Source organism: Lampetra planeri, chromosome 7 (genome assembly GCF_965212315.1).
Source record: "Lampetra planeri chromosome 7, kcLamPlan1.2.h2, whole genome shotgun sequence".
In the NCBI taxonomy this organism is placed as follows: domain Eukaryota; kingdom Metazoa; phylum Chordata; class Hyperoartia; order Petromyzontiformes; family Petromyzontidae; genus Lampetra; species Lampetra planeri.
In genome coordinates, this window is record NC_136113.1 from 6,198,121 (window position 1) to 6,221,109 (window position 22,989).

Consider the following 22,989-nt stretch of genomic DNA (forward strand, 5'->3'; position numbering starts at 1 on the left):
TACCGTGTTCGTGAACATAAGGCAGATTTGAAACACGGGAGGACCAACATTTCAGCCGTGGCTAATCATTGTTTTAATGAGGTTGGCTCACATGAAATGTATTTCTCTGAGATGAAGGTACTTTGCAAGCCCACTGGCTATCAACAAGAATTCGTTCATGAAGCCATCCATATATACAGACACAATTTCAACCGAGAGGATGGGTACAAACTCAGCAATCATTGGAAGGACGTCATCAACCAGTTTAAGTCATAACTGGCTGTGATGTTTCCATCTTGTCACCTTCCGATGTTAGTTTTATTTTACTAAAGATGGGGCGAGCAATTCCAGTCCCTGCGGTGTCGCCCCAGCGTTGGGCGTACCACAAGTTGTTAATTTCTCTCCGGCTCATGCGTTTACCCTTTTCTTGCTCTCCGATCTCACATTTACATAACCATCTCCGCTTGTGCTGGCCCCAGGGCACTTGTGCCCCACCCACTTCGTTCTGATACCAGGACACCTGGGCTATGCCCATTTTAAACCTTTAAAACAGCTTGCCTTTAGTGACTTTCCCCCCCTTTTTTCACCTGATGACGATCGCTTGTGTTGCGATCGAAACATCGTGGTTTTTTGTTATTTTTTTTTTTAACCTATCTACGTCCCTTTACCGAACGACCCAAATAATTTGAATACCTGCAGTCACGAAAGCTTCAAGTCAAGATTTCATTTCTTACACATTAGTCATGGGTGAAATAAATATATATTTGTAGGATGGTACAGAGGGTAAAAGAGAGCCATGAAGTTCGCTATCCCAAGAATTTGGCGGGAACCCACTGATCACTCAAGCAACTGCTACTTCTGCATGGTGGACCCTTCCAAACGTCGGACTGGCAAGAATGCACCTGCTATCACGTATCCGGACCTTCCTTCATCCATCGCCCCCGTGCCACACTGCCATGAGCTCCCCGTACCCACTCCTCCGGAGAGAGAGCAGCCGTCTTTAGAAGAAAGCAGCAAGTCAGAGAGTGAAGAAGATGATGTAGATCCAGATGACAATTTCAGGTGGAGCTGAGGAGAGAAACCAATACTACCCCAACCAAAAAGACTCAACAACTTGATAAGAGATCTTGGTCTCAACAAGTGCAATGCTGAGCTTTTGACGTCTAGGGTCAAGCAGTGGAACTTGTTAGATGAAAGCAGATCAGAGGAAGCGTCACCAATCTTTTTGCAGCTTCTTCACCCGTCAAGATGGGCTCTGCTTCTGCCACAATGTGACCAGTCTGTTCGAGGCAATCGGAATCGCCTGTAACCAGAATGAGTGGTGCCTCTTGACAGCTCATCCAGGAGCCTCAAAGCCGTGCTGCTCCATAATGGTAACAAGTACCCGTCTCTTCCCCTGGCTCACTCGGTGCACCTCAAAGAGGATTACAACAGCAGCAAGACCTTGCTGGACGCCTTGAAGTATGATGAGTATGGCTGGGAGGTCATCGGAGACTTCAAAATGGTGGCATTCCTGATGGGTCTCCAAGGCGACTTTTACCAAGTTTCCCTGCTATCTTTGCCTTTGGGACAGCAGGGACAACAAGGCACACTATCACAGGCACGAGTGGCTGCAAATTCGCCCGTTTTCTCATTGAAAATAGGTACATTTCTAAATATCACTGTCCTGGTCACGAAAGCAAAGTTTGTGGGGAATAATAGTCATTTTCTATACTTTTTAGGCATAAGCAATTAGGAAATGACACTTACTACCCATGAACAAAAAATGAGTTACATAGTGTAATTAACGATTTTGAAAAGTAGAAATTAAAGGTTTTAGCCATATCTATGTTGCGCGCAGCCATAGCCTCCACAGTTAACACCGCATTCCACACACTCACGTGCAGTTTTGCATTTGATCGTTTTTTATTATTATTATACACTTTCTATTAACTCACTCTTATCTGTTGTTGTTGTATCCTCAAATCTTGTAACTACATTTTAACCCACTTCCCAATGTGGTATCGATTACAAACTTGGTATACATATGTCATACTGATTCTATCATAAAAAAATGAAAAATTAAATATTTTTAAACAATCTTTTTTATATGTTATGTTTCGGCTTGGAGTCGTGGAGTTCTGCCATTACTAGTAGGGTACATTTCATTAAAGCGTGTTTAAAAAAAAAGTTTTTTTTTAATATTACTTATTATACTCTTAAAGCATGCATTTATTTTAGGTGATTTACTGGCGTTATTGTCTCAAAATGTGGCATGTATAGGTGTCTAGTATTATGTTCAAATTCTTAAACTGCAATACCACAGTTCTAAAAAGAAAATGTGTGGCCATTTGAGTTGTTTTATATTCAACTCGTAATTTACAGACCTTTTATCAATCCACTGCTGGATGAAGGCCTCCCCATGTTGTGTAGTAGGCCTTTGGGAATGTATTATGGTTTAATTATATTACATTAATGTAAAAACATGGGAAGAAAAAAACAGTAAATACTTATAGTCTAAACAGACTACGGCTAAAAATATAGTTATCAAAATAGATATTGAATACAATAGTGGACATATAAATACATCACTTGGCTTTGACGCATGGCACACAAAAAATAGATAAAAAACAGAGCATTCCATACACGAGTGCCCTATGGCTGTGCTTATAACAGCTCGTCCAATATTATCTTTCTGCTGACAGTATCCCAGCTGTAGCACCACAGAAGATAGGCAGGATTTGTGTGGGTGAAAGTTTCCAGAAACCATTTGCACCAAGTAATTGCAACTTCGAGCCAATGCGTTATCATTGTCACGTGTATCGTCGCTTTGCTGGGGATTATCTGGAATTGTTATAAAAATACAATAAAATATATCGTACAATTAAAACATATTCAGGAGTTTGTTGTTGTTGGTGTACTGCATACAAACGATACATTTATAGTTATGCGATCTAACCCAAAAAACCTTTATTATTGACAAAAATATATATTTGAATTATTTCTTCTCTGCACTTATTTTCTTTTTCAAAGATGTTCTTCAAGTGTATCGATATCACCGTGCCATGTTCCCCCTCAACCTATTCCGGCTGCTTGATGGTAATAGACATACATCAATGTGCACCGTTAGTAACTCTCATTAATAACCGAGCCCCCATGAATGTAGTCACCGCGGTCACCCTCAATGCAAGCGATAACAAGCCACACAATCGACTCTCACTTGCTTAAACAAAGCACACGTCATTGAACGTGATTAGAAGTCTCTTTCCCCCACGAGTTCAATAACCGCATAGGTCTGAGTACAGCCGCTGACACACACATACACACACGTGAGTGTATTAAAGTACCAGTGGAATGTACTTCTGAGTTGATGCTGAGGATGGTTAATTTGGCTGCAAGTCTCATGTCAAAAATAAAACTGCACAATATTCACGTAGGTTTAGGCCCAATTGCCCACTTGGCCCAGCCTGACATATGGCTGCGAACGGGACTCATTACGGATGCTGGGATTACATTTAGAATTAAGCGGTTTCAACTTTCAGCCACTTTCCCACCTGGCAATGATGGTGACAAAAATAAGCAAATAAAAGGGCACATAAATATGCGCCGTGCATTGAACAACTTTTTAACGTAACTTAATAAAAGTAGTGCATATTGTGGAAAGTATCGCACAACATTATTCGTGTGCCCGAGGGCATCTGTTTTTAACAGCTGTTAAATACACAGCTAAATATATATTGTTACACGTCTAAAAAGACATCTGATTTATTTAGCCTTTGTGGTTGCAGGTTTAAAAAAAAATTGTATGCTATAATTATTTTGGGTCTCCAAAACTTAGTTCTAATTAATCACACTCACAATAAAAGTACTGCCCTGGAACCCTTGCCACTATGATCAAAAGGGATGACAGCAATTCCTTCAACAGTTGCACATGCCTCTGATGTGTTTTCTGGTTGTTACCCCATGTTGTTTCATTTCCGACGTTTCATTCCAAATGCTGGGAGCTTCTTCAGTTTATTTCAGGAAGCTCCCAGCAAAAGTTGTGACATTACAGGGAGCTTCCAGCAAGTGGAGTGAAACGTTGGATATCGTGCCGAGGCAACACGCGGTATAACCCAAAAACCAATGGGTGAGACAACACAGCACAACCGCGAAAACCTAACAAGTTGGGTTATACACGCCCTTTTGATGGGTTAAAAAAATATTGTTGCAAGACACCTGCTTTTTATAATGAGGTGTCTAAAGCAGCAGCATCAGCTACCCCATTCACCTTGCGTGCATTGTGTGTTTTCATGAGCACTCTCAGTTAATCTATAATACATTACACATCAGCACTTGGCGTATGCTTTTACATGAATAAAATATGTTGACCAACATGTCCACATGTTAAATTGCTTATTCCACTATTAATACACTGCACAGGATTTGCTCCCATGTGATCTTACCACAGGGTTTTTCTTTCCATTACACAGCCGTACAGTGGAAAGTGAACGCGAAAAACAAACCATTCTTCGAAAATTAAAAGCAATCCGTCTGAATAGGCAAAACAAAAATTCGATTAATTAATATACTGCACTTATATAAGAAACCTGTGTGAAATATGTAAAGACGTAATTTCACAAAGCACGAGAGTACACTAAATATTCTCGCAACTGTGACCGAGAAATAATGCTAATGTGCTCAACCTCAACATAATTCACGGTGTTTTATCAATCCTCTGCTGAACGAAGGTCTCCCTGCAGGGCTGTTTAACCACACCTCACCATGCTAGGATTGCTAGCCAAAGTTGGGGGAGGTGGGAGGAGGGGATGGGGTGACCAGGACTCGTTCAGATATCAGTGGGCTTCTTACCTAGAAAAAATTAAAAATATATAAGTAGTATTATGTACTTGCACTGATGTTGACCGTTGTAGGGGAATTTAACTCCGGTAATCGGATAATTCATAGCGCAGTGGCCTCAACGCTGTGCCACCACTCCACGCCAAAGCTCAAAATACTCCACCAACAATATTTACCATCGAGGCTAAGAGTGTCTATACTGTAATGCACCTGATCCCCGAGGCAAAGCAGGTTTGAGCCTGGATAGTGCTTTGATGGGTGACCGCCATGCACAACATCGGCATTGTATGCTGTAGAAGATAGTGCAGCAAAAATCACTATTGTTCTTATACTCTTCCCACGTTCACCAACCCACACTGGCCAACGTGGTGGAGTGTCATCAATTTACCCTCGTGGACTTGCACAACGTGGGCAAAGCCCTCATCCAGTGGTGGATTAACACATGCGCTCTTCATGTACACCACAATGTACTGTAGCCATATTGCCCAACTGGTTCTTCCCTTCACTGATACGAGCGTTCTCATAAGGACGACTCCCTCGGTCAATGTTCTTTGCTAATTTTCAGAGGGGGGGGGGGGTCACTTTTGCCGATAAGACATTGTTGCGAGGGCCGCCACGTTTGAAACCATTGGGTTCGACAACACGACGACGGAGGGTGTTTTCACATTTTTTATATTGTCGGGGGCCGCATTCAAGGCCACCAGAAGCCGTCAGTGGCCCGCGAGCCTTGCAATGAACAACACTGCCCTAGGTTGTGACTATTCACACGCAGTGTTCCATATAAGGCAGCAATCACTGGCAGTGTCACGGTGTGTGCGAGTTCACTGCAGCTGAGATGCAGCTGCGTGCCGCTGCCGTGTCTGAGAGAGGCAAAACACATGTGTCTGCGGTTGCTGACTCAGACACTCCAGCATTTCTCAGTACAGTATCAATACCCTGTTGTTCCTTAGCACGGCATGAAACCATTTCTCAAGGTTATATAGAGCCTCAACACCCAGGATGCTGGGATTTTATTTGGTCTGCAATGAAAACATTCAACGTGCCAATTTGTTAAGATGCATTTTCTGTTAACAGCAATGACTGCTTTGAGTATATATTTCTTGGGAAGATGGAAATGATCATTTTGAACCTGCCTGGAGTTTTGAGCTTGCAAAACTTTCAGTTGTGAGCTGCACAGTCCACCATTATGCCACCTGGCAATCTATAGCAAGTTTTTAGGCCCATAAGAAATCACCATGACATTATATTTCGTGAGAGAATGCTAAATAGCCCACGGTTTGACTTGTGGGATCACATATCCTTGAGCCAATTCAATTCAGGATCATGCACACACATTGACATGTATAGCATCACAATTAAATACAAACGTTTCAATCACGTTGCCATCAAACAAGATGGGGAATGCATTCTTACGGTCTCAAGATCACCAACATTATGGATTTCTAGCAACTGAGAGGTGTGACACTGGAACAATTAGAGGGTGGTGTAGGGTGAGTGGGCAAACACGTGTTCCTTAGGCGTGTTAAGCCACGAGAAATATAGAGGGTGGTTCAGATGTATTGTGACCCTCAATTAATTGACCTCTAACATTTTTTTTTCCTTTGCATATTCATTTCTGTTTGAAATAAATCTTACTTTCGACAATTACATGGGGGTCACAAGACACCTGGACCAATCCTGTAGAGACGTGGAGTGCAGCTGGTCACACACACACACACACACAGGAAAACACATCGTCACAGTGACCAAGCTGCTGATGTTAATGAGTCACGTGTTCTCAGCATGAGCTGCATTTGGAGGGTAAGCATGTCACTTCCTCCATGTGAGACCTTTCGACCACATGGTACTTCCTGTGATTCAGCAAACGGAATCCATCCGTATTCTTCTCAGTGCATCTCGCAAGGCTACATAGCACATCGTGTGCCATAGCCAGGACCTCTAGTCTGCTGGGACCACCATCTCCAGCCAAACAGCGCCGTTTATCGACAGCTACACATGCTTGTACGCAGCATGTCAAGGCCTCTTTAAAGTGCATTGTCATTGGCAGCCAATTGCCAAGTAATATATTCCCTGTTTTTTTCTTTTCTGGAGATGTATTTCAATGCCGCATTCTATAAGGTGGCCTTATTCGTCACATGTGTTAGTAATGCAGGTAGGGCAAATTTACTGAATAACACATGGAGAATTCTCATTTGAACATGGCTAATTCCAGGTAATGTGCTGTCTAAAGGGTACCCAATAATAGCATACTGTATCTGCGAACATCTGCTGTCAACTTAACTACTAAATCTTGTTATTCATACAAATGTAATAACAATGTCGAGCTCTTTGTCAAATCACTTCTACATAAAGGTCTTCCCTATGCAGTATCGGTCACGTGCTTTTTACCATATGTCTCCATGCTTGTCAATGTGGGTTGGTGAAGAGGGGGAGGGGCAAGACTGATGCAGATATCAAGTGCCATTGATGCCAGCCGTTGCTTCGAATCAAATTCGGTAACCGATTCGTAGCACAGGATGTGAATCACTGTACCACCACTTCCCCATTGACAAACATATTTAAATAAATAAATGCATCAATATAATATACACATCTGCTTAGCTAAGAGTGCCATTGTTAAATGGGGTTGGATGGTAGAATTCTGTAATTTTATTTCTCCATATTATGCATCAGTTATATAAAAAACAAAATAGATATTACTATTAGCTTATTTGTCAAATATGAACTATGCTTAAATAAATCAAAGTATCCAGTGAGGATTCTATATCTGGTCAGTTGGCTCAGCGGCAGTGAGTGGCTCATATGAAGAAGGTTATGAGCTCAAATTCTGACTGAGGGGTTAACTCAGTGCATCACCAGGGTCGATAAAATAGCTACCACTTTGTGGGGACGTCAACAGTGGTTGTCCTATGGGTAGACTCCCCTTGTTCATGTGAATGAGGAATTTCCACCACTGGCCCAGGGTTGTAAACAGGAGATGATCACTCCCTAAATGACCATTTGAGCCGGAAATCACTTTTACTTGCAAGTGAGGATTTTCTAAGCAATGGGTTCCAAAGCAATTAAGCAATGGGTTCCAAAGAAACTTTAGGCACCAACTCTTTTAGTAAGAGGTGCACTTTTGTGCCAAAAACATAGATATCTTCCCCACATTATACAAACATAAATTAGTGACGTCACATCCAGGAGTGCACCAATCAAAATGTGCATAAATGACGAACTAATTATTAATAATTTTATCAATTACATAAGATTTTGACATTCATACAATGACAAGTGCAAACATCCACTCGTGGCTATTTTAAGATATTTTACATCGGATGATGTTTTCACAACTAGATTGTAAGTCAACGGAAAAGAAAGCATGACATCATCATCATAGCTACGAAGACATTAAAGTATTAGGTTACACACCATGTGAATGCAGTATAAAACCCAAGGATTGAAAAAGAAAAACTTACTTCCAATGGTAGACTGATTGCTTGAGATTGTGAGTTAGTTTTCTGGCTTGGCCGTTCGGTACTATGAAATAACAGTGTTTGTGAAAAAGCTAGCTTGCAGTGAGAAGAGATACCGAACGCAAGTCAGCCCACGCAGTATGAATTCATGTTAGAACAAGACATTCCATTGGCCTATTGTGTTTCCACGTAAGATTTATCCAATAGGAGTCTTACCCATGGCCCAACCAACTTGAATTCCTAGGACACCCACACAGGCTGATGAAGGCCAGCCTGGCCCGGCATACATCACGGGTTTCACACCCACCACTCGCACCCCACACTCCAGTCATGAGCTTGGATCAACAAGCATTCTATGCATTCCTGTTGCATGTAGCCACTATGAATGAGCTGCCTTAAGCTCTGACCTCCGCATGCGACATCTTCAGTCCATATTCCAATTCTTCCAGTACTCTAATTTCAGAACTTAAGATGACAAGGCAGCAATTAAGGGTTTTCCTAATAAGCATCAAGCTTGAGAGCTCTCATGATTATGGAGACGTTTTCATTCCGAGAATAAACCTCCATCCTCTTTTTAGAGAGAAACCAATATGGAGAAAATACATTTGCGTGAAATTTTGTTATAATAACAAATCGTCCCATCACTGAATCCCAAAACACAAAATTTGCATGTCTCTAAGACAGGGAGTTTCTTTTTGACCCTCCACGGAAGGCATGTGACACTGTTAAGGCATGGGAAATTAAACACGATGTCTACCCTCTCACTCTATGAACCAGTCTGCCCTCCAATGATTTCTAGGAAATGTTTAATAAGGGTTTTTTTTTAGACATGTGTGAATTATTATGAATTCACTTCCAAAAAACATGTTTGTCCAGCCCTGAGACTTCCTTTTTCTCGAGTGGATTGTATGCACCGTGTTGCTGAAAATATATGTAATTGTCTAATGTACATACACCTGCAGAAGTTTGTAAACGTCATTCTTTTGAAAAATGCCAACTTGTGCAACTTTATTTGCTGCTCTGCCAAATATAAACAAGTACTTGTTCATTAATACCTGTTGATTACGAATCTATAGATATATGCAGAAACACAAACACATACACACTGTGTAGCACATGCAATAACGATCCTTGCCATGAACAAGTTACCAGCTGTGTAAATGCCATGGTGGAATGCCTGCATTTGGCAGCATCTCCGGTTGTAAGTACTGTAGTATAAATCAGACAGTGCATCATGCATTTTAATATGTTAAGTCGTCCGACAGATGTGACTTTAATGCTGGTGTAAGCAGTGCAGCTTTTAAAAAACTCTAAATTAGTTCTGGCTGGTATTGTTTCACGTGCAGGTTTTTTCCTATGTCCTTTTATACAGCCTCAATTAGATTGTTTTTTTTAAGAGACGAGACTGATAATGTACAGGGCAGGTTCAGTGATACTTAAATGACTGGTGACTTAATGTAAATTCAATGTTTTTTTTACATCACAGTTGTTAAGTGTAATCCCAAAGAAGGCCCAACACGTCAATGACCACTAACAAACAGGTACTATTAAACATGTAATAGATTAGAGTTATTTTAATACGTTTCTTAAATTTAGAAAGGTTATACGAATTAGAGAAAATAGATGATGGGAGGGAATTCTTATATGCTGTTTATAAACTATATATTGTATTTAAATGTACAATTTAGCATAAAGAAGAAGTTTTATTTTGCACTATGTTTAAACACATGATATATGAACTATATGCAGTTTTAGCTTGTAGACGTTGCACTCAAATGTTGTGAAACCTCTTTACGTGTTGATAACCAAGGCTTGGTGTAGCTCCGAATAGGAGCTGTTTTTAATAACATTTCATGCCATGTGTAATATCTACCAGCAAAAACATGCAAACATGCGTGTAAGATACGCTTATAGGCACATTCCTTTCCCCACGGTCACTTGGATCTTAGAAATAATGTTCAATCAATATAAACGAATGTAGAAATGTAAATATGCAAAACTTATTGATTTGGGCCCCTTCAGCCGATTAATAATTGCATTTGAGGATCATTGATCACTTATCTAACCTGATGATTGGGCCCACAATCTCATAAAATAGCTGTACCGGTAGACACCATTGTCCATACTAAGATCCTTTTCTTCCACTCCGCCACAGGTCATATTTGCTATACTTTTGTTCTGCATGCCATGAGAAGTTGTCAAAAAGCAGAGGCACCACGGACGTTTAGGAACACTTGAGAATATTTTGCCATTATTTGATGTTAATACCCTTATTTTCCCAGCAAACTAGAATTCAGTGGAAATAAGAGTTTTTAAATATATTTGCTTCTTGGTTTAAAACAAGTTATTTGAGTGGATGCTCAAGTATTTTAACTGTTTTCAGTCACAAAGCTCACGCAGGTATTGCCTACAAACCCATTATGCCACTGCGTATGGGTCTGGAAAGCCAATAGGACAATTGATTAAAATATATTTAGATTAATGTGAACACATACAATGAAGTTATGCTTATAGTGTAAACGCTTATACCCGCTTGCTGTACAGCGGTCTCGCACAAACATAATCCAGCCAAAGAGACAATCACCTTGCCTTACCGACGGAGCTAATCCCGATACACGTGGCACCACTGAAATCGGATACACAGCCTCAAAGGTTTTGCATGCCACCATCTTAGGAGGAGGGGTTAACGAATATAATTAGTGGTGTCACTGTGACATTGTTATTGTTTCATGACGAGCAAGCCCAACGATGTGTCTTGGCGTGTGCACACTGTACGAATGGTGCACAAAATTATTTTTGTCGTGATTTTTCTACCCTTTTCTTGGCTAGGTATGGTATATTTATTTTCCCGTGGGATTTATAAAACAACACAATAATGCCACTTTTATTTATAGAGCCTGAAAAGGTAAAGGTGCAGCCCTGCAATTGTTTTGCACAGGCCACTGCTGGATGGAGGGCGTCTACTCTGGAGACCCATCTACACGGTATTTTAGACTACCACGCTGTCCAGACGTTTTGGCAGAAGTAAGAGTACCCACAGTGAACCCCATCACACATGACCCGACTGTGGTGTCGCCCGATTATACTACTGTATGGACTTGGTCATTGTTTAAAATACTGAAGCCAGGATATTAAACTGGCGAAATCTGTCTCGCAAGTCCAGTGTGCTAACCATTACACTGTGGCAGCACGTGGCTCTCATCTACAAGGGGCACACTTTGTTGCTTGTGCTGACATGTATCTCTGAATAGTTCTTAAATTAAAGTATCACAGGCCTTTGAAATTGCTCACTGCAGTCCCCTCAAATCACAAAAATGTCCCCATTTATAATCCTATTGCTTCCAGAGCTATGTATTATTTTTACAAGGTTAAACTGCCTATTATCAAGCTATGAGATAACTGCAACACAATTAAACTATACTTTTAAAAATATGTGTTCATGCATGTGTGTGTGTTTGTAGTCACGCTATACACTTCATGATCTGTTAACGTCGTTGTGGAGAAAATCAATACCAAAACAAATAAGGATACAATACGCACCTTAAGTTATATTTTTCATGAAAATGCCCCAAGTGTGAAAATATTATCTTCCCACAACTAAGTCAACATTGCAGTTATCGACATGACAAACAGTTGCAAAATCAGATTGGTTTGATTTCATCTGTGTCATCAAGCATCCACTGCTGGATAAAGGCTTCCAGAAACCACCGGCACCTCTCAAGATCCTGCAACAGCTTTGATTTAAAAATAATATTGTCCTCCTACAACTTTCGTCCATTCGAGTTTCCTGAAAAATCGACTAATCTGTTTGAAATAAGATTAGGTAGAGGAACCTCTTAACTCAAGCTGGCTTTCACAGCTAACCCTAACTCATAACAGTTGCCAGGGTTTGGCCGAGTGTAGCGCAGCTCCAACGCATGCCAAGTTGTAAAGTGCACGCACGCGATCGGCAGCAATCTTTGGCTTCACAGCTGTCCAAGACGTGTGGATGGGGAGCACTGGGGCTGTGGTGTAGCGTTTCAAAACACTTCACCTGGCTCCTGAAGGATCTGGGGGCAATCCAAGGCAAAACGCTTCCCCCTCCCCAGATGTGTCTGCTAGGCAGCACTCCGGGTTTACTGGCTCGAGACCCTGCTCTGTCCACACGCGAATGGGAGATGCACTCTCGTGTGAGGAGCGATGGATGATGGTCCCACAGGAGCTCGATTTCGCATCAAATGAACCCCCTCCCCTCCCAAGCCTGGCACACCATTACTCAAGAGCAGCAGCCCAAAATGCTCGAAGCATAGAGATATATATATACACACTTATAAATGTGGCTGGCCTCAACCTTGGGCTCTATCCTCATAAATAGATGATGCCACCACCCATCGCACATGCATCACCTTCGAGAGGATATGTGATGCTGTGCGAAAATGAAAATTGCACGTGTAAGTTTTGGCAATTCTGCCAAAATACTCGCGTCATGATGGCAAATTGTCATGTTTTTATGGCAGCTGTTTTTGGGGCAGCTAAAAAGCTCAGAATTGTTTTGAAACAACATATCTTGATTTTAAAAAAGTTATATTTTTACCCCAATTGTATCCCATTTGTGTCTTGAAATGAAGAATCCATTTTGAAATATCGCAAAGCAATACAACTCACCCTGTGTTAGAGAATGAGCCTCAGAAGCAGACATCACAGACCTAACTCTGAATTATCTTTAATTGACTTCTTATCTACACTATGGGGAAGTACATGAATGTCAAATTTATTTTTTTATTTTTTATGGATGGAATTTAGCTCAATTAACTGCAAAGCCAAATTTAATATAGTGTTTTTTGTATGTGTGTGCAGTCATTGGTGACCGGGATGAGATCATCAACTCACTAAGCTTGAGAATGCAGTTTAATCATGGACTGTTTCCCAGATTAAAACCTGAAAGTCTCAGTTGGTGCTCCAGCCTACAGCTTTGACCTTTGGCCCACCAAGCCACCTTTATTAAAAAGAAACATTTTGATAACTCGTAAACATTAATTGTACACCACTGTATATGTCCCACCAGCATGTATGAATATTTATTTGAGATCCGTATATGTTTAACAAAAAAATTGTTTCCAACAAAAAATATGTTCAGATCTCTTAAAAATAAACAATACACGTGTTTTGTTAAGGACGTTACATCATCTTCTTCTTGGTTCTACATCACTGGAAGCAAGAGGACTCTGCCACCTCATACTGCAAGCCATGAGCGTCAATGTCTCAAGCTGCTCACCACGTACACATCCGAACTGCCCACCATGAACATGTCCTTCTGTTACGTGAACAAAAAAATCCGCACATACGGGAAAAATTAATTTGTAAAAGAACACAACCTACAATTTGCAACTTTGTGTTGCGATCTAAACGTCGTGTTTTTTGTTATTTTTTTATTATTTTTATTGTATTTTTATTTTCTATCTACGTGACTTTACTGAAATAACCAAGAATATGAACTTTGTTCCAATTTAGAATTTCTGAGATACAATACCATACTATATTCGGGTAGCAATTTTTACCAAAAATTTATTATTGTGGGTTGTTTTCAATTTCAGTCATATAAACCATATATTTGCAAAGGATTAAAAAATTAACCCGTAAAAACAAAGTTTTTCACTATAAATCCTTTATATGCGTGGCGGCTAGAGTCCTCTCGTCCTCTGGCTTGAGATGGCTGCCACCTATGGGTCAGATGATTGCCTGCCACCATTTAGCAATTGGTAATTAAATATAAAAAAATTTTCCTAAAAAGTGTAAAGTTATGGAAAAAAATTTTCACGAAAATAAATTGTCACGCACAACGAGTCTGTGTGCAAAATGTCAGCTCGATTGGATCACGGGAAGTGGGTTAAAAAACGACCGAAAGATTTGCACGGTCGTAAGCGTGCAAGCAAGCAAGCAAGTGAACTTAATATAAAGGATTTAAAAATAGCAGTTGGTATACAACTTTTTACTTCATTTTGCAATGCATGAAACTTTATAATTTCGATTCGGTTTAAACCACACAAAGGCATAGTGTATAGTTCCTCCATGAAGGATTCAATTGTAAAAGCCCAAAAAGACAAGTTGAGAGAGAAACAAACGTGAGTGTTTTCATCAAGTGATTCCCTCAGTTCATTGCAAGATAGTATCTTTGTGCGAATGTTTCGACTCGCATTAAGCGTGGCCCATTGCCCAAACACAGTCCAATGGCTCATTGTTATTGTATGAGAGCTGTCCCCTTCTGCAGCAGAGAATGCAGCCTTTCCGATTAAGGTTTCAAGTCTTACCTTCGGAGCTGTGCCAGTACTAGAACCTGTTTGTTTGGTCTGCGCAAGAGCCAAAACTGTGAGGCCCCAGGAGGTAGGTGGGTGGGGGGGGGTCTGGTGTCAGCGTGATAGATGAGCCTGGCCCTTGAGCCAGCAGCATGATCTGGCTCGGCCAAGTGGGTCGAATCTACATGCGGCGGGCTTCGCAGTTGATAATGCTTTGCTAAGCCACTTGGATTTACTGTAGGCGAAACCTGAAGAGGTGTTTGGCAGGTGTGCGAGCAGGTTTAATGATAGAAAACACGATGTTTTAAGGTTGAGTGTTTGATGTTTTTTTTTTACACAAACAAGGAACAAGTCAGAGTTAACTTTAATTTTGAACTTAGAAAAGGATTTGCAATGTCGGTACCACTCATCGCTTGGCAATATCAATCAATGCTTGGGTGAACAAATAGTCTACAGCAAATTACGAAGCAATATATGTCATTCATAAAACGTAATACATAGTTTGTGTTTAACTGAGGTTCCAAAACCATATTACTTTGGGTGAAAATTAAATTAACAAGAAAAATATGTATATAAATCCTTATTGCATTAACAGTGTTTATGAGATCCTACATTAAATAACTTTATTTTAAAGTCCACAAAAATAATTCAAAGCCAATGTATTTAAACGTGGAGCCTAGTATTTGTGGTGGTGTATGAAGAAAATGTGATAGTTTTTTTCTAAGTTTATATTCTTCTGACATTATGAACATTTTCTTTGGAGAACAGATTTGTTAGATTTTGTTTAAGTGACCATTTCACTCAGGTGCTGTAGAATGGCTGAGCTTAAGTCATCCTTAGACGGAGCACTGGCCGTGGTTCCTGAAATAACAAACCCAATCCCAAATGAAACAGGGCCAAAAAGCCTTAACTGTCACTAAATGAAACTTCAGCACTTATAATCGTCTTTGGCAGGAACATAAGCGGTCCAACTCACATGGCCAGAACTAACATAATCGCAAAATGAAATGAGTGCTCATTGTTTGAGGTGGTTCAATAAAAAAAAAGATTTGGGGTCCATGCAAAACAGAGCATGATACTTACACACCCAGACACACAACTTTAATATGTTTGTACTGTTTTTTTTTTATTTTGCGTTAAGAATATATATTCCAAGTATGGCAATGCAGTAAGAAATTATCCGAGGTGGGAATTACCTATGCGCTTTAAAATTAATGGTACAATTTTGCCTTGATTCACACTGGCCAAAATTATATCACTGAAAAAAAAAGTGTTCAGATGTTTAAGGTCCACAAATCTTGTTTACTTGCCATTACTTCTAATCAGTCCCGGGCCAAGTTCAAGGTGATAACTAAGCTTACGAGTACCAATAGGCAAAGGAGTCTGTAGAAGAAAGGAAATGGTCATTGCAATATATTAGACATCACAAACCCATCATGTCTAAAAATGATTGTTGAACAAAAATATTTTTCCATAACCTTAGATATCTCAAGGTTGAACAATGCCTTGTGTTAAGAGCAGATGTGGGGAGGATCGACCTTCAGGACAGGTGTCGCATAGTGGTAATAATGAATCTGTCATCACTTCCTAAAGGGTATAAGTGCTGGCCTGAGGCAAAATACAGTTCTGACCACATGTTAAGAACATTATTCAGTGTTTTTTGGCTTTAATTATAAAGCTTTCACACACCTGCTGAAGCACTGTCCCTATTTTTCTGCTGATTTAGCATTATATTTCTTAAAACCTCAAGGACACTTTTGATATATGTATACAATATATTTATTGTATTATTGTGTAAAACTTCACCGATGATGAAAGGTAATTTACATTTTTTGGTGAATATTTTACATCAGTTAGGTGTTGTGTTAATCACAAACAATAAATTAGCATTTGCATTTTTATAATATATGCACTTGTAATAAATTAAACGTGAACAAAGACTTTTAATGGTGAAATATTTAAATTCATTACAAAGCTGAAATGCAATTGATACACGCATCGCATTAAATTAATGTTTTATCATTTTCTTTGGGTCTTTCGGTAAAGCCACGTAAATAGGTTCAAAGAAAATAACAAAAAACTACGACGTTTTGATTGCAACACAAGCGGTTGTCATCAAGAAAAGGGGGTTAGCCGCTAAAGGCAAACTGTTTATAAAGGTTTAAAATGGGCGTAGCCCAAGTGTCCGCAGCATGGGCGGGAAACATTAACTTAGCAGCCCGCCCATGCTGCTGACACTTGGGCTACGCCCATTTTAAACCTTTATAAACAGTTTGCCTTTAGCGGCTAACCCCCTTTTCCTGATGACGACCGTTTGTGTTGCGATCAAAATTTCATTTTTTTGTTATTTTCTTTTAACCTATTTTACGTGACTTTACCGAAAGACCCAAAGAATATGAATTCCTGCAGTCATGAAAGCGTTAAGTCAAGATTTGATCATTTTGTTAATTTTCATGAAGGCCTCCTTCTTCTATAGGGGTTGTTTGATCATAGATGATCATGCGGGTCAGTGAGGGTTGGTAGAGATGGGGGAGCCCAGAACCGGTTGAGATATCACTCACCACTGATGTTAGCCATTGCTGGGAATCAAACTCGGGTTGATGCGTTAATTGCACAGCATGCTAACAAAATATATGTGTAATGCGGGCGTAAACGACCTCCCGGAAGTGACGTCATGGGGGGAGGAGTTACGTCACGTGGGGGAGAGGGTAAGGGTCTATAAGGGGGGTAACCGGAAGCAGTCGGGAGTGATCGGGGACTGGGAAAGTGAGAGGCCACGCAGGGCGAAGGGTGAGAGAGAGTGGCGAGGTCGCCACACACCCGAGCCACGAGGATCGGCACCGTCGGCCAACGGTGACCGACCCCGGGGCAGCAGGAGCAGCGAGGAGGCTGCAGAGAGCAGCGGGTCTGCAAGGGAGGAATCGGGCAGCAGGGGTCTGCACGACGTGACAGCAGCGGGTCTGCTAGGAGGGAGTTGGGCTACGTGAGCGACAGCAGCCTGGGGCTGCAGAGCAGAGAGTATATAGGGGAGTACCGTGAGGGAAAAGAGATCGAACCCAAATAAAGGACACAGGACAGAGAGAAGCGTCCGAGTCTTTTATTACATATGCATGGTACAGTTACACAGTGGTTTGTGGGCTACGCAAAGAACCCGGCGACCTCAGTTTAATTCCAAGCCATGGGTGGAATTATTTATTAGAGGTATCTGAACCAGTACAGGTCGCCCACACTGACCAGCATGAATTCTAATAATCAAACTACTTCAATCACCGACACGGCAAGGGGGTTGGAGGCCTTCATCCAGCAGTGGATTGAAAAATGGGCTCAACAATAATAGTGAGTGAGCAGTTTTTTTACCAAGGTGACAATTTATATAATGTTCAAACAGGTGATGTGATAATTCCTCACCCTATGTACTTTATCACATGCTTGGTATCACAATTGTGTAAATAAGTAACTCAAACGATGTTTGTCTCATCTACGGTACTGTATATGCAGCTGCCCACACCATGACATAGGACCCATGGCATAGAAGTCAACATATATGAATATGGGATAGTATACATTACTTGGTGTGGGATTGTGGAATAGTAGGAAGGGTTAACACACAAAACTAAGAAAATAAATAAATTCATTTCACCAAACCAAATAAACTCCTATAACATGTATTCCTCCTCGTTTGCAGACTAATTGAGTCTGACCGGTCTAAACATGACGCTGCTGCTGCTGTAGTCACGGCACGACTTATTGCTGCGTGCGGTTAACAAAAAAAAACCCACACACATTTAAAATGGCAGGGTTATTAGTGTTGGGTTTCCATGATTGTGCTCGCGTCTGACAGTGTTTTATTAGGAGTCGCGGAGCTGCTGTTGCTGCTGCCCTCTTGCCCGCCTTATCGTGGTTCTCCCCCCACCACCACCACTCTCCTCCCCTGGCGCAGAGCCAACGCTGGCGAGACGGCCCAAAGCGAAGGGGGGGCAGTGGGTGGGGTGGTGGTAGTGGGGGGCAATCAACGGTAGCACCGCACAATGCTCTTAAAGGATCTGATTACACAACGGCGGCGTCGGCGGCGAAGGAGCCTTGCCCAGAGATTATTGTTGCGCGCCACGGGATCGGGCGGGTGGGCAGGGGGCCCAGACGATCTGTCTGGTCTCGGTGCGGGTCTCTGTGCGCGCGGGGGTCACGCCGCGTGCCACGTGCGGTCTGTCGCAGCCCGGAGTGGAGGAGGATGAGGAGGAGCAGGCGGCCCCCCTCCATCCCTCCCTCCCTCCCACCCACCCCCAACCAACCCCACACGGTCTGGCGCCTGCCACGGCCACTCACGTCTGTTTGTGTCCCACACCGTGCTACAGACGGACGGACGCCACCACCACCAGCAGCCGCCGTCGTGCCGGCAATAGTGGCTGTTTTCGTCAGCGAGATGGAAGCGCCGTGGGGCGTATGGGGCCCGATGTGGAGGGAGGAGGGAGGCTATTCCGTGGGCCGCATTAGCCGCCGTTAGTAACTGATAATGCTATCATTTTGGTTGCCTTCTATGAAATGATGTCACGTGTAGGAGGAGGTTGTTGCTTTTGAAGCGGGCAGATATGTTGGTCAGTCACCACCGTGTTCTCGGTGGTGACTGCCTCCCCCACCCAACCTACAGGCCACCTCTTCTTTATATGATCGGTTGTACTGTGAACCCTGTACATCCTCGTTCTCAGCAATATCGATGTGTTGTTGTTGATGTGCTAACCCGCCACGGATCGCCCTCGTAAAATAGCTGGGAAACCGGCTAAACGGGATCATCCGTGTAGGAATCGAATGAACTCAAGAACACTGCAAACCATTGATGGCATGTGAAAGCCAGTTGTGTTCGATTTGCACAAGAAATGCCACAAAGCCTGCCCAAAATTAGCACCCCTGTGCCCAATATCAGTTACATATCTAACTTCACTAACGAGAGAGAGCCTTCTGAACAACTTAGAGTGCATAATCGCATAAAACACTTTTGGGTTATATCGCGTAAATATAAATGTTTCGCTTAACCCGCCACTACCCAACACGACCAATTATTAAGGTTTGTCACGGAAACAAAACGTACCAATTAGTTACTAGTTAAGCACACCGGTGTGTTGGAGAGTAAACCCACAACATTTACAATTCCGAGTACAACGTTTCGTTGGTGATTACAACCAGCTTCATCAGGCGATAACCAAAATTAGAGTAAAGATGCCAATTAGTAACTAATTAGTTACTAAATCGGCACGATTTATTTACGTACTATCCCTTACTAATTGGCTACATCAGGTGGTGGCTGGTTTAACGACACAATTGTATGCGATCTAACCCAAAAGCTTTGTCATGGATATTCGTGGCGAAAGCATACGTAATTAAATAAATAAGAGTAATGCATTGCTAGAAATGGAGTTATTCTGCGTTTTAAAACATCTCCCACGCCCTGTTTAGTCTCTAGACCCGTGCTTTCAATGTTTACTTTTACAGCGATGAAAAAAATACAATCTGACATTTAAAATAAATAATATTTCAAGCTCAGTAACTTGAAAATCATAGGTTTTAAAACAAACAGGTAGTCAAACATTTTAGGATCGCATCCAGTATTTATTATATGCAGTGACGTACATCTATTGTATTTTTACGATTTTGCATTGAGTAACTCCTAAGCTCAACGTACACATTCGTATAAACCGTCAGCACACAATGACGTAGCTTCGAAATAATCTTACCATGAAGTCATTATGATTTTTTCTGTACATAATCTTATGCATTATAAACACCTTCACGATATATATTTTTTTAAAAGTAACACATCTGTAGAAATTGGAACGCTACTGTGGTGTAATGGTTAGGACACTGGACTTGCAATCCACATGATGCCGGTTAGATTCCATCTCCAGGTGACCAACTGAAGTGATGAGCAAGTTTGCTATATTCCACCGGCCTCTTCACGAATCACTGCACTCCGAGGTAATATAGGGACGTCACCGTTGGTCGGAAGGCTGTGGGTGGTGGAGTAAAGTGTAGGCACTTCCAGCTCTTCCAAGAAGTCTGGCCAGCAGAGAAGAGTAGGTACTAAATAATCTCGAGAGGGTCTTCCCTCTAGTGGATACCCTTCCGTCAGCAGTGGCGTGAACATGTAACGGCAGGGCTGCACTTTGACCGACACCTTGTAGTTGTAATGTATAAACAAATGCTTCTGCTCGAGATTACATTCTTTTATGCCTTATGTTTGCCAGCGTGACGCAGGCTAAATTTTTTAAATGTCAAAAATAACATCTTGATAAAAAAAAACTCGTTTAAAATTTCAAGTTCAACTGTCTACTTTGACATTAAGGTGACCGATTTAAGAAATGTATTTATTTTAACTTGTATAACCGGTGGAACCCAAAGAGAATACAGATCATTTCAATGTTTAGCCTTGAGGCAGTTCACTGCGACATTTAACTCCTGTATAATAATGGCTTACTGAAAGATTATCTAAAATTAGCTTTTCCAAAAGGGCAAGGCTTATTAACTGTTCATAATGGAGAGCATAACATGGTCTGTAAGACTTTTGTATAATTATTGTTTCGTTATGGATCCTCATGACTGACTCATACTAGGCCAAGGGATATAGCTACAGTAGACGTTTAGGAATAGGAAATAAACCAAATGCGTACCAATGATTGCTATGTTCTTTCGCATTCACAAAGCAGACACATGCAAAGATATATTTTTTGGTAAATTCAATAGGAGTTATTTAAGCATCTTATATGAGATCATTTCAAAAAAGTGACAGGCGAATTTGAGCCTTTGCCCATTTCACCCGTTACTTTTTGATGGGTCGTCCTACATGTCTACGCGCATGAATATCTTGTCTTGCATTACAGCATAGTCGATTCCCGTTATGTGCTCGGTGTTTAAAGAGGTAATCCAAAACCACGTTTTCAAAATGTAAGTCCTGTGTTATATTTTTTTTGTTAAAGTGGGATGTGTGCCAACAGGCAAGAGAGGATAAATACTGTACACCACAGTATTTACGTCTGGCAACAACACCACGGCACTTTCCACGTGGCACCAGCAAAAGACTGGCAATAAAGCCATATCATGGCAGGGTTGACATTTGTTATAGCCGATGGCCAAAATAATCTTGATTTGAAGCTTTCGTGACTGCAGGAATCCATACTCTTTGGTTCTTTCGGTAAAGTCACGTAGATAGAAAATTCATAGATCACGACGTTTCGATCGCAACACAAGCAACCGTCATCAGGTGTGTTGGTCTGTGTTGGTCTCACCTGATGACGGTTGCTTGTGTTGCGATCGAAACGTCGTGATCGGTCAAAATAATGATTGAGTGGCAGCAAAGGAATGGGCATCCAGCGAAGATACGGCATGAGAAGACATTCAAGGAGATGGAGCGATGAAATCAGTTCTTGTGCAGGTGCAAGATAGATTATTATATCGCAAGATCGTGATAGATGGCGACGGATGGAGGAGGCCTTCAGCGAGAAGTGCATTGATTATGTCTGATGATGATGGTCAACAGTTGTACATATACAAGGTGGCCCAAAATTCAGGAAAGATGGTTATTTAATTTATTTTAATGCTGGCATTACAGCATTTTAATTGTTTATTTTTTCAGTTTTTGTTAATCTTTCGTGAATATAAAAAGAAATGTCTTCTCCATGTGGAATAACCGCTCGTCCGTTGTTTATAAAACTTGGCCAAGAACCCTGAATTAATTCAGACAAAATAGAATTGATTATTGTTCAAAAGGTTACACCCGTATTCTTAAAAAAAGTCATAAATTCCTTTCAAAAGAGAATTCATGCTTGAATTAATGTTAATGGTAGTTAGTTTGAACATTTGTAAAAAAATAACCCTGTTTAGCAGGTTTGACTGTGACTTCCGTAGTAAATTAATGTGACGCTGCCAATAAATGACACGTTATAATTTTAAGTGTGAATATTGCGCATTAAATATCCCCAAATGAGCATCTTCCAAATTAAATGATGAACATTTAATCTGCAGCCAAGATTATGTTCCTTATCAGCAAAGAGTGCACGGTGTGTCAGTATCGTGGGGTTAGTTGGTGATGGGTAGGACTGGGTAGAGGATTAAGTACAATACTGTGAATAGCGTTGAGATGCGATTTCAACATGTTGCAAATGTGTTTTTGTTTTAATAAGTTTACGAACCTGTCAATCCACTGCTGGATGAAAGCTTCAACCGTGCCGCGATGGTCGTGTTTTGTTTTTAAATGACCAAATTATAGTTGCTAAACTTCTTCCTTGGCTTCAAATGACGTGCCCTGAGGGTATAGTTTTAACGAATCACATTAAAGGCATCGTATGTTTTATATTATCCGTTGACCTATGGTCCTGTGCTTATGAGTTATTTAATAGTTAATTTTTTCAGTTCATCACAATTCAATTGGCGAATCATTTCGTGCTACAAACGTGTACTAAATACGTATTTAACGC